A 17,662-nucleotide genomic window follows, 5' to 3' on the forward strand; every position below is an offset into this window, starting at 1 on the left:
CCTGTGTTACTATTCATGGAAGTGAAGTTAAGCATGTGAATAAGTGTTAGGGGGAATAGGTTTGGCTTTGCCCTTAAAATTTCAGGTTACTGAGTAAGAACGGCAAACCACCTCCCTTATTCACTTCCACTCAAATCCAGAAATATACCAACATATTTTCAACGTTCTTAAAGGAATGGCTAATGAATTCCCACAGTGGTATGCATTTTTCTAAAATGATGTCCAGCCTAAGGAATTGATGTCTTGCCATGAGTTGGGTCACATAGAAAGACAAAAGAATTGGACCACCTCTTTCCTCAGTTAAAGGAAAATACCTTCTTGCTAAATTTCTTGCTAAATTGCTTTTCAAATAAACGAACAATGCACTTTGTCTGGTTCCTACAGTTGCTCAACAGCAAGGCTTCTAAGGAGCGTCTTTTTGTACTTTCAGAAAGGGTAATGCTTCAGGACAGGCTTCCTCTCATTCACTCCTGCATTCACCACGTGTTTAGTCAGAATATTAAAAAGGCCACAGATTAAGCAAAAACCTCATTTTTCCCCTTAGTGACCCTTCCAGCTGCTGTTTCTCACTACATTGCAAACTTCAAGACAACATCCTAACTCCTTAGCAAGGGATATTAATTCCAGGTGCTCCAAAAAGCACCAGAAACTAACGCTGTGATATCCATTCTCCCGCAGCATCATCTCCCCATCCCCCGCAGAGCTGCCTGGCGCTGCGGGGGAAGGAGCAGAGCAGGACCCTGAACCCCTTTGGTACTGGGGCAAGGTGCCAATTCAGGGATGCACACTGACCTTTCGTTTTAAAGCGTGGGCTCTACCTTGTCATTCCTGACACATGATCATGTGACTTCCGGGAAGAAATCCGAGTCACTGGACTGTTACAGCATACTTACGAAAACTGTTTTACAATCATTCTCTTAAGCTTTCTTAGCTTGATTTTAGGGCCTTAGCCAAATACCACTGAACGGAGTGGCTGCCTGGGATTTTTGGCTTATGTCTCTGGGTAGGACCGTAAAACATAAATAAAACAGAAAACTGCTTTGCTGCCACCAACCTTTACAAAAGGCTAAAACAGATGCTACTAGCCATAGGGCTTTTAAGGAGAGGGCTGACCATGGAAGGTGCTGGTTACCTCACCATGTGCCGAGGTGCCACTAAAACCCCCAGAAAGTCATACCAGCAACCAGACTAAGGGGCCCACGTAACACTGAATAAACTGCTAGGCTGCCTTTGGTACTATTTGTTTTATGGATGCTTTTGTTCGGCAGGGCCTTTTTTTAATTAAAAACAAAAAGTCAGCCTCTTGGGGGATCTATTTTCCTTTCCTCTTCTGACTTCAGCACAAACACACTAGAAAAATTATAGCCACAGTACAAATAAAAATAGCTGAAGAACTTGCAGCTGTTGTTAATTTCCCAAGTATTTAGCGTTGCCCATTTAATGATGGAACAATATGCTCCAGTTTCAGTCCTGGCACAGGGCTATCTGAGCGGGAGGCAGATATTTTAGCTTGTGAGAATGCCAAAGGCAAGTCAACGACTACAGCAGGCAGAGAAAGGGCAGGAGGGCAACATGATGTAGACCACTGGACGTCCATACCAAACATTTCCTCCTGCCTTTTCTTTCTCATTTAAAATTATTAGTCGACTCGCCAGCTGATTAGATCAGGCTCACAGACTTGCTAACATGCATAGCAGGAAAAAAGTGTGCTTAATAAAAATTCATGAAGTAGAAAACATCTTTACAGCTGAAGAGCTGACTTTTCTTTCTATTTCAAGTATCGAGTGTTTCTGGTGTGAAATGCATTGCACAGGGAGGTTTCGCTTGCTTTTCTCCCTGAATAAAGTCTTTAACCAACTTGTCTATAGTCTGGTTGAGTGGATTTCCCTAGTTTAGTGCTGAACAAAAAAATAAAATACTTGGTATTTGTAGGGAACAGAAATGAAACAAAACATACCTCTTAAGCTTGGCAAGGTGAATCTAAAAACTAAAACCACATCTAAATACTAGAAACAATCTTGAAGCACTGAAGCCAGATACAGCAAAAATGCTTATTCAGTTATATCTCTTGCAGCTCTGTCTTCAGTTGCTAAGTATCTTCTCATGCTTACCCACTTACAAACTAGACTGAGCAGAATTAGTAGAGAGACAATGCTTGTAAATTCACACACAACATCCATGAGCAGCGATGAAGTACAAAAGAAAAATTAAGACTTAGGTACAGGAGTAAAATTCAAAGGCTCAGAAGTGACAGGGAAATTGGGAAACTGTTGATTATAATTGGAAATACAGAGCTTCTATCTCTGTTGGGCTTCATTTGCCTTGTTCACATGCATAAAGGCACAGTTAGAGGTCATGAAGCCAGAGCATTCAGCAGGTAATATTTAGTGAAAAAAAAAATGTTCTCTTCTTGTTAAAGGCCGACTGGCAGAGCAAAATTTAAAACATGATAAGTAACAGTGTTAAAGAGGGGGAAAATAGAAATTTAAAAAAAAGAGTCAAAGTTTGCAACATTGCCAAGACCCCTTTATTATGCTCAGATACAGTTCTAATCCACTTCAGGGAGGAAAAAAAAGAAGGCTGCAACAACCCAGCCTTTGGTGAGACTTCCCAAAGTTGCAAGCAGCAACTATCCCTCCCTCCTTGCGAAAGCAAAGGCTCAATCCAACACTCAACAGATCAGAGACTCTGGTTCAGATCTCTCTGTAACATCAAATAAACTGCCTGATGAACATGATTGAGGTGGGGAAGAAGATGGGTTAGTTGGGTTGAAAACTAGATGTAAAGAATAGTTTTACACACGGCCCCGTGCCCTCCTGCAGGTAAAGCAAGGGATGAGTTTAAACCAAAGGCAACCAGTGGCACAGATGCGGCGTGTTAAATTAATTGTTCTGGCTGTCCGCAGCTTGCTCCCTGCATGCATGTCTGCTCCCGTGACAGAAGATGCTTATGTGTATTAGGTCACATCATGGGACAATACATATATCGAGGCATACAGGCACCTATCCAGCCAGGGAAAGACCTATAGGCTATAGTCCCCAGTGCTAAAAGACCAGGCCTTCACAGTTTGAAACAGACGTAGCTGCTACTCAGCACTCTCAGACAGGATCCATTCAGTGCATAGTTCTCTGAGAGGATACTGGCTAGCGAAATATTTCATTTTCTCTCCAAAGAAAGAAACTACATCACAGAAGTGATTTTATTCAGCTTTGATATTTAGTATTAGAGCTACCAATAATGTAAGCACTCGTCTGTGCCACAAGAGCAATTGCAGAACTAGGTAAAACGAGACAAACAAGGAAAACAGAGGAAACATCTCCACAAACAGAGAATCACACACCTGGCACCACAGCAACGCTCCTGCACACACTGCAACATGAAGATGATGCATGGAAGGGGTGAAATGAGACCCTGGTCATCACTGAGCTCCAACAACCCACTTAACACAGAGGTTTCAGAAGGAGAACTTAGCTGGTATTACACCAATATGAACAGATCCTACACGTGCAAAAGCAGGCAGTATCTGCATCCATCTGGACTAGCTCATGTGCCATCAGTGGCACTCGTACGACAGTTTGGAAACCTGTTCTTCACACTTCACACTTATAGCCCAGTCCAGCCAGAAGCTTTCAGTGAAACTTCAGGGCTTGCAACTATACTACCAGGTAATTTTTCCTTACACTAGTAGCGGGGTGGGGCGGGGAGAGGGAGGAAGAAAAAGAAAAAACCCCACACCACAAAGCTGTTTTACCCTGGCCCCATGTTCACAAAGTATTTTGCAGGGAGAAAAACCAAACCAAAACCCAACATCCAGAATGACTGCATTTGTGAGATGACTTGATGACTTCTTCCAGGCACATCCACATGGACTGCTATTGGAACAGTACAATCTTCATTTAAATAAAAAGAAAGGACAGGAAACATCATCAGGAGAAACTCCTCACTTTGAAACTGAAATTAGTAGGGTTTTGCGGCAGGACACTGTTGGAATTCTTTACATAGTATGTTTTTGTGTGCACTTTTTATAATTCTGTTCAAAAAGAATGAAATGTCAAACTTTTTGTCTGCAACCATCAGGCTACAAAGCTCCCTTTTCATTCGTGAAAGTAATCATAACCCTTTGACTCTAGCTGCTGATCTTGGCAGGGGAGGGAGATCAACGTGAGACTGACAACTAAATGGCAAAGATTACTAAAAATAACAACTTCACAATGCACTGAGAGTCTAAGGATGGTCGTTTGGAAATTCTTGTCCTATTTCAGAACGGCTCTACAAAAAAACCCTGCAACTTTAAAAGTCTAGCTACCATAGTAATGGCATTCTTGATAGGTTAGAAACCTCCTTTAAACTAGAAATGACATCAGGAGACCAGAAACAACAGGATGAGCATTCTTCAAAGTTCGCAACTGGAAAGGTCAGTCAAAAGAAGCACGGAGAGAAGCACATGGGACCAGGACACCAGATTGTGAACTCTTAGATTGCTGCCAATGACACTGCTGAACACAAATGAATCACAGAATAATATAAATTAAAAAAACATATACATACAACTACATCCACCTAGATGATTGGCTGATGGTCTGTAGGGGCAGTGAAACAAATCTTAACAGAGAAACAAGGTCTGGACAAGAGGGAAAGGTGATGATGCTGTGCTGTTCACCCAGTTCTGCAAAAGCAAAGAGATGGAAGGGAAGAGTCAATATGAACTTATTAAATGCTCTTCCAGGTTATAGGGGACAGGAAGAAATCTCAGTTCCCTTATTTGTACCTAATGGACAACTAACTAAACTAGAACATAACACACAATAGAGGCAAATTAATTATTTTCCCAAGCTCTGTTTTAGGATAATTTCATTCTCTCTCCTATCCTCTCACTCTCCCTGAGATCACCTACATCTCTCTTCAGCATCTGTCTTGTTCTAGCTGATACTGCATTTTTAAATTGCTCCAGCTGACCAGCCGCTCATACTCAGTGAATGTCTTAGGACAGTTTGAAATGCTGAAAGCTTTTCTTGGAAAAGAGTGATCATGACATCTTTAAATTCAGCAAGTGAAATTAAAAAGGTAAGTTTTTTTCAGCTTGAAAGAAGGAAAACGAAGGAAGAGACATGGAAGAGGGGACCAAGTCTCTCAGAACCATGTATTGCCTTTGCAGAGGGCTTAGGCAAAGCCTAACCACAAACCATCCAAAAAAAGGGTGTCAGCAGAGCTGAGGTCTTCTGACCTGCCAGCTGGGAGTTCTACATGAGAAAGTACCAGGGTGCAACCATCCTGAGAGGTAGCCCTGTCTGAAACCAGACCACTGGCTGTCCATGCAGGTACTGAAACTTGAGCAGTGCTTTTGTTTCTTAAACACAGCAAAACAGTAGAGGATAACGTATAAGCAGATGGTACTAGTTTATATTTGATATGGGCTAGTAGGTAGTTTTACAGTTTCTGTGTACTTTAAAATACACAATATACCGATTGTATAGGCACACTCTGAGGCACACTTAACAAACCTTCGGTAAATAAAGGGCTCCCAGGATTTTTTTGTTGTTGCCCAGTACAGAAAGCTCCAGGTGCCGGGCCCCATGAGATGGGCACGCTTCCTCTCCCACCTCCCCACAACCAGCAAGGTATCCAAGGACCTTGTAGCAGGGACATCTTGGGGCTCCTTTGGGCCTTACGGGGAGACTCCTGCTCTTCAAAGCCAACACACTGTACCTGGCATGTGGGGTATAATGTTGCAAATACATTAGCTCCTAGTATTGCAGGGGGAGAGCATAACAAGAGGCCAGATGAGCCAGTCTCGTGCATAAAATGCAAAACCTGTCAGGTCTCCATGCATGCAAGTTAACTGGAAAAGCTCCTCGGACGCTTGGGCAGTTGCCAGCATTGCTGGAAACACTGCGAAGGATATTTACAGAAGACAAAGAAAAAGTCAGAATGTAAAGCAAATTATGAGAAAGTGCCGACTTCTCAACCTCAAACAAAGAGCTCACAGCAGCCAGCATGCATAAGAGTGGGTCTCTGGATTCACTGGCATTTGGTTGACTTCTTTTCGGAGCCAATTCTTGGTTTTATCACTGCTGTTTTTCTTTGTCAAGAGCCAGTAATGTTGTTTTGCTAATGGCTTATGCAGGAGTACTGGAGCCAGCAGCTTGCACACTGGTTGCTTTTATTGGTCTATTAAAATGAAATTAAGCTGGTGCTAAAGCTTTTATAATCATTTAGGATATTTCATTATGAGTTCACGGCAGAAAAGCAAGCAACGGCGTGTAATACAACTGCGCAGGCATAGTGCATCTGCCCCTAGGTCTAAGGAGAAATCCATATGGACTGAAGGGAAAACGAACAGTAAGAAAGTCAGTTTTCCTGAATTTCTGCTGGTAGGAGCAGCTGTTTGCTGTGCTTAGCACCACAGAAAGAAATAAACGGGAAATAAATTCACCAGCAGTAGAGTTTGATAGAAAGTATGTCAGGGTGACTATTATTTCATATTTAACATTTGTTGTATCTAGAAGCCCTAATCAGGAACCAGGACATTGCTGCACAATCACTACACAGAAAGAGCAGGGATTATCAAAATACAAAAGAAGCAAGAGAAAGCAAGATGCAAACAGAGGGTAAAAGCAAACAATGAAGCAATATTCCTTGTCATGACAGCAAATGGTCTCCATACAGCTGCTCAACTGCTGTCACATTTTGCATTCATGGCATAGAATCCGTGGTAGGACCTGCAGAAAAGCAAGGAAGGAAATTGCAGGTGTTTACTGAAAATCTTTACCAATGGTTAGAGAAAAGCATATAACCCAGTTCTTTCTCCAGCAGTTTGTGTCCAGATAACCAAATTAAGGCTCAAAAGGATCAATTTTCTTTATTTATAGCAATATTGAAATGGGTAGAAGTGCCATGGATGCAAATGCTAACAATCTGCAGATGATTTTCAGTTCCACCTGTATCTCACCACTGCGACCACAGTGGTACCACTGTGGTGACAGGGTTAGATAAGGAAGGCAAAATGGGCAGCAGAACATGTTTTGAGGATTTTCCAATCATCTCTGATTCACCATGCACATCCACAAGTGGTTAAATTTGCCTGCAGTTTCAAGGGCAGAGCACAGTTAAGAGACCCCAACAGCTTGGAAGTCCCACTTCATCCTGCAGAGCGTCTTGGCATGGGTGCCTTTGCCATCTCTCAGTTCAACTACAGCACTAACAGAGATGTATGCGATATACCATAAAGGCACCAGTGCCTCAGAAAATCCAACAGGCACCGAGTATCAGAGTGCATTCCCTCAACAATACAGGCTACAAAAAAAAAAAACACCACCAACAAAAAACCACCACCACCACAAAAACCAACAGCACCACGACCCAAAAAAAAAAAAAAACAAACCCACAAAACAAAACAAAAAAAACAACCAACCCCCAACTTGCAATGCAAAAAAACCCCACACTTTCTCTCCACTCTCTACAACAGAGTTTCATACAATACAAAACTGAGCTCAAGAAACTTTCCATGGTCTATGCCTCTTATCTGGAAGGTCACCTAGCTGGGTGATCTTCACCCAGCTGACTCTGGGTCAGTATCTTCACCCACCTGGCACAAAGCTCTCTAGCAGATCATCTTAGCTCATCTTTGAGAAAGCAGGGGGAGACAAGCTTCCTCTCTGAGAGTAGCTCAAGTCTAAGCTCTGATATCTCAAGCCTTACTGAAAGAAGACAGACAGAAACCTTCACATATACCACCGTTTTTCCTTCCAAATGCACAATGCATCTCTCTCTGCCTTTTCTAATTAAAGTGCACAATGATATGTTGAAAAACAACACACCCAACCAAACCAAGAGCTCTACCGCACAGCCTTCTCCCTTGAGGTGCACAAACATCACAGGACAGATGTTAGCCCTGTTGCTTGGAAGACAATGGGACACTACAGCCATAAATGTGCACAGCTATATAAACCAAAACTTACTGCTAAACAATAGAGTGAGCTATAAATCACATGATAAAACTTTGATTTATGCGGTACAGCTCTTATGAGTCAGTCGTGATGATAAACAGCCTTCCTTCTGATGCTCACACCACAGAAGGGAGCTGAGCATTTGCTGCAGAAGCAGTACATGTATTCCAACCGTGTTCTGACAGCTGCACTTATCCACAGTTCTTCAGGCTAAAATCTGTCCATCTCTTCCTACAGGCATGCTCAAGCAAGCCTCTCCGCACTAAGTTTTGAAAATTATGCTGGACGAGTTTCCCTCTTTCTCGGCATCAGCACAGGAGGTGAACACATACTGATTTACCTCCTAGCCAGCCCTATCTAAAGCAATGAAGCTTCATGAGGCATGAGTCAATATACACTTTTCAAGGTAGGCTTCATGGTCTTTAGCCCTCTGTGTTGAAAAGTCCTTTAGACCGCTAATAAGCCCATGCAGAGTAAGTTCCAACTAAAAGTCAGTAACACTACTGGAATCCAACTGAAACCAACAAGTTGTTTTATTACAGTTCTTTAAAAGCTTAGAAATTAAAATTAGCTTAATTTTAAAGCTCTGTTTGAGCTCTTTTTCCATAGAGGAGGGCAATTGCAAATTTTCAGCAGTGACAAATTTCTCCCTTAGGAATTTCTGCTTTTCGTGAAGTGATTGTAGCTAGGAGTCAAAAGTACAGAGAAGTGCAACCACAATGAATAATGAAATGGAGCAGCTACCTTTCAAGAAGGGCCTAAAAGGTTTGTGAGCCTTCAAAAGAGATGCACGGGTGATGGGCAAGAGCAAGGTTGAATGCACAGCTGAATGAGGCTGAATACAGAACTATTATTTGTCAAGCCCTGTAACATTAGTTTCGATTAATGCCCCTTGTCCTAGCAGAAAATAAGTTTAAGAAGCACCTCTTATGCAGCAGGTAGACAAAATCTGAAATCTGTTGCCACAGGAGATTGCAGAAGCAGACAGATTCAAAAGGGACTAGACAAACTGATGATAGACAGATCCAAAACAGTAACTAAAGGAAATAAAAAGGGAGCTACACCCTAACAGCTCTGATCCAAGTGCTGTGTATGTTGGAGAAGCATGAAGGGAATGGACCTCAGACAGTGGGCAGGCTCATGGCCTTTCCTGTCACAGCACCTGCCACCGTCCGAGACGGGGTATGGGTACAGACGGACCCTTGTCTCACCCATCTTACTTCTTTCAGTCTTGCAGTCACATATATTTCTCAATGTGCAATTGGCAAGAGCTGAACCAATAACCAGTGTGAACAGAATACCACTTTGGTCTGTATCTGAAGGAGACAAGGCAAAAAGCCTTTATAAAGGTGCCAGAAGCATCCTTATGAAGCAAGACAACACAATCCCTTTCAAAAAGTCCTCAAAGAAATATTTGTATTCTCCCAAGAGAATAAATTTAGAAGATTGAACAGATTTTGAATGTGCTAGTCTTGACAAAGTCTTTTGAAATAAACCAGCATGGCAGCAATATATTTTATTTCCTATTTCAAACCAAATAAATGAAATATTCATCATTTTGTATAATCATTGCATAATCACCACTTAATTGAGTTTTAACCACTACCACATATCTCAGGGGTAAGCATAAAGTATTAATTACCTAAACCCCACACAACATGTATAAAATATTTCAGACACAAGATCTCTGACCTTACAGAGAGTTTGAGAAACAAACCAACAAATACATCAAAACACCTTCTGCAAGTTCATATGTGGAAAAGTAATGCAGTATTCAATACTCCATTAAATATTCAGGCTCTCCCTACATAGCTGCAGTCAAAGAATACAAATGATTACGCAGATTTAAAAATCCATAAACAACCACAAAGATGATCTTATGCCTGCAAGACACAGACCATGCAATTTAACACAACAGCTCTCCAAGTAGGAGGAGCATCTCCTCTCACTCATGCTGCAAAAGTCCCATTGAACTTCATGGCCTGACAACTGCCTAGATGAGGCTTTAGAAAGGTGTCCGATTTTGATCAACACCTCCCAGACACCAACATAACGTATGGATGGGTCTGTGTGGTAGCTTATTGAGGGTGCTTTTAATGGAAGCATCATGACAAAGCCACAAAAAGTATTTTAGGTTTCAAGATAAATCAAAATATCTGGAAGACTTTTCCCATGTAAAACATTTTCTGACAAACTTGGGGAAGCATCTGGAAAACCATGGGGAATCCATAACTTTGAGATAACATTATGACTGAACTTTGCTTGGAGTTAGAATTCATTTGAAGACAAATCTCAAATCAAAGCTGCATGGCTTTAAATAGGAAGAGTTTCCTTTTTTCTTGCAAATGATGTATCCAAGTTCCAGAATCAAGATGCGACAGAAACAGGACAGCCCTGCCTCTGATGAATGATGGAAGGAAGTTTAAGACTACTCAATGGCAATGTCTCTGGCTCCTTAAGGGAGAACCCTAAGAGTATCAGAAGTCAAGCACTGCCTAAGGCTTTTCCAGGCAAGAAGAAAGTTGGTGTGACCAAGGCCATGAAACAAAGGGAAAAAGAGAACCCCAGAAAAGATATTCTCTCAACAGAGGGAATGAAACTGATATCTAGATTTTTTTTTTGCCCCCCCCCCCCCTTTTTTTTTTAAGTTTCATTAAAAGTTCATTTAAGTTCATTAGCAAAAAAAATACAAATTAGGAAAGAGAGAACCTACTGAGAGAGGACCCCCCATCCCGTAGTCAGAGTGAGCGCTGCTTGATGTGAGAACCAACAACACTGCAAGTGATAATTCTGTGGTCCTCGGTTCTCCTCCTTAGTACTCAGTAAAAGGCTATCAGAAATCCCTCTTCCTCACCTTTGTTAATGGTAGAATCTGCTCAATTCTATTTAAACCAGCTTTTAATTAAACCAGTTCAGTCAAACTTATCTCCATCTTTCCTACGGCTTTTAATCCATAGCTTCCAAGACTACCTATGAATAGAAGTTGATCATTTCTTAAGCACTAAAAGAAGAATACAGAACAGAGATCACAAAGAAACATTCCCAGGTTTGGCGGCAAAGCCAACTGCAGAATCCCACTTTTCTAAGTGCCACTGCCATAGGCATGGGCCATAGTTTCATACTGCTCCCTGTGAAGTACAGTAGATTACACATAAAAACACTGGTTGGAAAAATATCTTCAAATATGTGAAGAAATGAATGAGGTAACTGATTATTTTTAACATAAGCCGAGCTCTAAATAAAAAACATGGGTTTTTTAACTGTCATATCACCATACTGGGCTCTTCTGCATCCAACAAAAAAAAGTCACCCCCATCACCAGGATTCATTATCAACTTTGCCGACAGCCTCAGCTGAGGGACAGAGCACTGAGAAGGGAAGCTTGGGCTGTGTTTCCACCCACAGATGTATTCCCTCCAGGTCAGGTTTGAGGTGTATTTGCAAGGCATAATGTAGGCAGCTTGCTTCGACACTGCCTGCACTGCGTCTGCCTGATGGTAGAAGAGAGAAGTCTTTGGGGACCTTGTACAATCTAGCACTATTTATGCGCATAAAATTGTGATCACAGGCTGAAGATAACAAAAAATGCAGGGCTTCCTCCGAGCATAAATCCACAGTGTGCAACAAGAAACCTGGAGTGCCAATTCTACAAGTTGGTACAAGGAACTTTAGGATTGATGTTGCTAATGTGCATACTTTCATTTGAAATCTGTTTATCTCTTTTCTTTCAATTTCATTGCATAGAGCCCTTGAATGGTCTCTCTTGACAAAGAGCTGTCAGTGCTAAATCAATCCTGATTTACCTGCCCTGTCACTGGCCACAGAAACATAAGGTTGGAAAACTGGACTAGTCCAGAAAAAGTGTAAGTAATTGGATTATTGCAAAATATTAGGAAAAAAAAAAACAACACAAAACAAAACAAAAACAACACAAAACCAGTTAGAGCAGCAGACATAGAAGAGACTTACACAGGAATGTATAAACTCACCACTTTATGTGTTAAACATTCAGTTCCAGGGACATTTCATCAGTTCATATAAATAAAGTTTTTAAAAAATATCTAAGATTGCCTTAAGATTTTCATTAAAGGAAAAGGACAGCCCCAAAACCAGCCTCAGCATGAGTCCCCTACCCCAGCCCCTATCAGATAGGCAGGAGCTGAGGAAGGTACCGTGAACTGGCACAGCAAGGTCAGCAACACTACAGCCCACAACAATCCGATGCTTTGAAAAAACACACCAACACCCTAAGCCCAAATGTTATACAGATCTGTTTTACAACAGTCTTTAAGGTTGGGAAAGGCATACTAATGCCTTCTCCGCAGTCTTCACCGTACCACCTTCTCCATCCCCCTAGTTACTGAAGAGGAATAGTGATTACTTGAAATAAATCTCTCCAGTATTGCCACACTCCTTGCCTGGATGTGCAACAACATTCATTGCTACGAGACCCTCTCAATGTAAAAGGAGAAGGGGGAGACAGATTTTTATGAGCTATTTATTAAATATAAATATTTCATATCAGCATATGAATTAATTATGTAGCGGCAGGTAAACTCCAGATGGTGCCAGCTTGATCTGAAACTTTAAACAGAAGCCTTCTGAGAAACCCACTCATATGAGGGAGTTGGGCACATAACTGTGTTTTTGAGGGTTCCGAAACTAATTGTTTCCTGCATTCCTAAAACAAAAAAATATCTTTGTTTTCTTCGCACCTGTCAAGTGTCCCAACAGACACATTTGCAGAGGAGAGAGGTAAGAGAAAGGAGATGGTAGCGATTGTCACCTTGCAGTCAAAATCCACCCAAACCAGTTAATGTGGTCTGCCAGGATATTGCAAATCTGTGTTCAAATCTCTGTCCCACCCAGAAGGGCTCAAACCTCTCTCACTCTCCTGAAGTGAACGAACATCAAGCTGCAGGTGATCAGAGGAGACAACATCTCAGATTTTTGTGCTGGCAATGTTTCTACTTGAATGAAATGCATAAATATAGGAACAAACGCCCATCTACACCAGCATCCTATCCCTACCAGCAAAATTTTGGGGACATGGCGTAAAAAACAGCAAGGACAGAATTACCTCCTTCTCCAATAGACTCAAGCAGATTCCCCAAATCCCCCACATAAGCACTTCCCAAGTCAAGGCCATGCTGTTTAATAGTAACCAAAAGACCTAATGTCTCATCGTTTTTTGTCTTTAATTTCTATGTTCTTCCACCTCTGAAGGGGTATAATTGGAACAAGCACTGCAAACCCAGGTCTCCCTCTTCAAAGAGCATCTAAACCACTGAGCTATGGTGTAGCTTTCTACCTAGCTTAGTGCATATTTCCTTTGTATTTTACACAGTGGAGAAGAGGGATAATGTCAACAATTGACATAGGGTATACTGGAATTAATCTATCTCTTGAAGGCTAGGAACTCTTCCAGGAGAAGAGTGATACACACTCAAGTCATCCCGAGGACATAAAGGAGATGAAACCAGCCTCCCACGCCCTGGGCGAATGCCAAGCTTTTCAGAAAAAAGTTCCACTCTCCTCTGACCACATACTGTAAACCTATACTTTCAATTCCTTAGCTTTCGGAAGTATTTAAACAAAACCAGCCTTTTAAAATGCTGAAACTGTTTCAATGTGCTGTTATTTCTATTTTGACTGAAACTACTCAGTGGCATTGACCCAATTTTGCAAAACCTTAGACTTAGGACTGCATTTTTCAGTGAATGATTAATTAAAAGCAAAAAAACAAAACCAAAAAACCTCATACCCAAGCGTTAGTTAGTTCTCGCAGTACTTCAGCGTGTGTGAACGCAGCACTAAAAAGACAACAATAAGTTAAACAGATTTAGTTATCTATCCAAAGAGGTGGGTTACAGGTGAAGACTTCTGTTAGTTCATATTCTACACAAATAAATATTGCCATCGCTAACAGTCTGAGGCTAATTAGATCAACAGAAAGTCATTAAGTATATAATTCCAATACAAGTATAGCTCAGTGGTAAATGTTCAAATGCGTAAATCAAAGACTAGGATAAAGACGCGTATAGGATAAGAGTCTGGATGTATCTATTGATCTCAGATTCACTACTAACAGGATGCACTGAACAAACATTAGGGTGACAATTTGGTAATTCCACACGGAGAGGGATCCCAATCCAAGAAATTTTCCTCCAGATGATTCATGGGCCTGGATGGATTCATCCCAAGATGTCTAGCATGGGACTTCCAAAAATGCCCATGTTTAGAAGTCCATGAAAAGGAAGGGCTCGTTGCAAAGCGCTTACCTAAGCCAAAGCAAATGTTTACTGTGAAGTCAAAGCAGTTTCCTTGTACTGCACTGGACTGGGAAACCAGGAGTCAGAAATGTTAAGCTTCTAATTCTGCCACTGACACTGTGCATGACGCTTTCTGCCTATTTACCCATTTGTACAATGGCTATGCATCTGGCCTGGATGTGACTGGAACATGCTATGGCATATTTCATGTTTCTTAACTGCTACGAAATCCTTCTGAGAGAGGTGCCAGATAAGCACACTTATTGTCATTACAAATAATTGCAAAATTCTGGTATCCCATAAAAATCTAAGTACTAACTGTCAGAGACTTCTGAAGCATAACAGCCCGATTTGTTCTTTATTTGATTACTTGTGTTTGAATAAAGCATGAAGAAATACCGTAAACATACAAATAGGTTTAATCTAATTTGGAAGATGGGTATTTGGAGAAGCCATTACCATGAATACAGCAGATATCAAAGTCTAGGACATTATTAAGAAAGAGTTGCTCCTCCAGAACAACGTACAGCACTGAAGGAGAAAGGAATGGTGATTTTTTTTTTTGCCATTAAAGAGACAGGCATTAAAGTCAGGTCCATGATTTAGTTTTCCCGCCTTCAGTGCATGTTCTAGGAAGAAGCACCTGGGCGTGAGCACTGCCTCTGTCCCTGCAGGTCCTGGTACACCCTGCAGACAGAAGCTGTTCGCGGCACAGGGCACGACGCCAGCCTCGCCGGCTGCAACCGTTACGCTGGCTCCGCAGGCACTTCTGTGCCAAGCTGACACACGTACAGCTCCCAGGCACAAGGGTGGCGCATCCCTGCCATCGACTGGCTGCAAAAACACCCGCCAGGCTGAGGGAGGGCCAAGTCCAGACAAATCTGGCAAGTCTGCATAGACAGGGAGATCAAACACCTTGGAAGAGTCACTTGTTCATGCGGACGGCTTCACAGTCAGGTCTCAGTCCTTCCTCAAGACCCATGTGTTTACAGCCCTTACGAGCGAGGCAGTCCCTTTCGAGGAGATGTCCAGGGAGTCATTAGCAGTCTTGATATTTGCAAGAGTAACACTTGCAAATGCTGACAACGAAATTACAAGTGCCATTCCTACCGCTGTGAATAAGGCTGCCGAGCTTTCTCTAGGCGGTATCGGGAAACCCAGTATTAATTGTCCCTTCATAACCTTGCTTCGCATCGTGTTTAAATGTTTCCAAGGCCCTCTAGATATTTTTTAAAAGCTTGCTGCAGGAACATTTCAAAAGGAAACTTCTTAAAAGCTTAAAAGCTTCTAAAAGCTCCATCAGGCACTTCCAGACAGTGGGACATTTGCAGACACTGCTCATTTTTTTCTCTGTCAGACTTGCTTTTGGAAATCTATTTAACTGAATCTATTTAACTGAATTTGGACCTTCGTAAGAAATTCAATATCTTTACAGTCTATTTTCTTGGAAGAGAGCAAATCACCGATTAGGCTCAGAGTTAAAACTCCAAAACACATAACCCATTATCCTCCTCCCCACCAGTGAGAGTGCTGCCACCAAATCCAATACAACTCGTACATTCCAGTTGCACCCCAGGGTTTCTGCCAAGGACTAGCAACCCCCATGATCAAAGCCTGCATCTGCAGGTCCCAGAATGTAGCAGAATATACACTCCTACTAAAATTAATCAGATTATACATGCTATATCTGATATTGGCAACATAGACAAAAGTAAAGCAAATTCTTGTACAGCGTCTCTGCTCCAGATCTGAAAATTGCCCTTATACCTGCTTGTACCATATTTATATACCTTGAGCCCTCCTATCCATCTGAAACTAAGAAATAATGGTTTCCTTTGATCCTAGGCAGGAGCTTACCGACATACCTCTCATGAGTGTTGATGTAAATGAGATTTCAGTTTCACTGGTTTTAACAAGTTAATATAGTAGATGAATTACGTCTTCCTCCTCTTTTTGCTACTTCACACTTGCCTATCACTCCTGTTAGGATTATTCTTATTGTATCTGCACAGTTGCAAATTAAACAGTTTTCACGTTACAGAAGCTCCCACAACAGCTCTCACGTATCCTTACATGCTCTTGCACAAAAACTCTCAACTTAACTTGCATCTTTTTCCAGATGTGTAGTTTAAGACTGAAAAGTTAAGTCCATTAAACACCTGAGAATTTACATAGTATCATAATAATTTCATATTACCCATGGCCTGTGCCTGCCTATGTTCTCTGCACTTCACAGAAAGCTTATGACCTGCACGCTCAGTCTCCTCTGCCTGCTTTCCATCTACATTATGCAACAACCATATGTTTATTAAAAACATTCCCCTAACACTCCTTTACCCTGACAGCAACAGCAGTGTATTCCAGGGTTGATATGCTACTAAAAAGAGGAGACATAAATATGGAGGAGAAAGGGTCTGTACAAAGGGCAGCCGCTGTAACAAAGGGTCACCCGTGCTTGCAAAGGGAATTCTAGGGAGAAGCAGCGAGCTGAACCCTCAAATCCTTATCCTAACATACAAAAAGGAAAAAAATGCAACAAAACAGATATTCAGGCAAAAGGGACAGGATGGAAATCTGCATTTATTTCAAGTAAAAAGGAATATATGTATAATTTTTTATATATATATATAAAAAATATAATTTTTATGTATATATAAATATATTTTTTTTTAGCTGTATCAAACATTTAATTGCAACACCTGAGAAATGGATTTACAGGGCATTTCTAAGTGCAGATGGAACAGCCTCAAGAATAGACCTCTGCAAACAGCAGAAAGTAAAGAAATGATGGAAGAGGCAAAGTCCGTGTGGGAAGTAGATGTGCCAGGGCTGAATCGTAGATGGGACTAAAGAAAGCTTAGAGAATAAAGAGAAGAGGAAAGTACAGAAAAAGTTAAAGCCTTTTAAAAAGAAAATGGGGACTCAGCAGCCAAGGAATTGGAAACCATTGTAAACCACAATCATGAAATCAGTAACGTGCAGAGAGAGAAGAAAGCCCCAAAGAGGGGTGGAATGACAGTCCGGAGCAAGGCCAGGAAAAGGAGGAAACAAGGTGATAGCTGTAGGTGGAGAGAGGATTATGTGGCAGCTTGAAGAGAAGGTTAAACTGCTTGAGCTTCAGGCAGCAAGAGATCAGGAGCCAATAAAGCAATGCAAGGTAGCAAAGACGATGTGACTGGAGCAACAAGATAAGGTGACAACTATACTGACAGGAGAGTGTAAGGGAAAGAAAAAACCCACAACACCAAGGACAGGGGAAGCCAGGAAAAAAAAAAAAAAACCAAAAACCCACACCGAACACTCAGCAGCCACCCAGACTCCAGCAGTCGAGCTGAGAACTGTGAGAACATTTTCAGAGCCAGGACTGATGCTCCCAGATGAATCACCAGTGCTCAGAGAGCTCCTTTTGCTCGCTTCCTCTCCCCACCGCAGCCTCTCGCCCCC

General features: G+C 41.6%; 1 protein-coding gene across 1 annotated transcript in view; it reads right to left on the bottom strand.

The window, feature by feature from the left end:
- VOPP1 (VOPP1 WW domain binding protein) overlaps window positions 1-17,662 on the bottom strand; it is a 68,626-nt gene that overhangs the window by 38,934 nt on the left and 12,030 nt on the right. The window lies entirely within an intron of this gene.

The sequence above is a fragment of the Calonectris borealis genome, chromosome 2 (assembly GCF_964195595.1).
Source record: "Calonectris borealis chromosome 2, bCalBor7.hap1.2, whole genome shotgun sequence".
NCBI classification, from domain to species: Eukaryota; Metazoa; Chordata; class Aves; order Procellariiformes; family Procellariidae; genus Calonectris; species Calonectris borealis.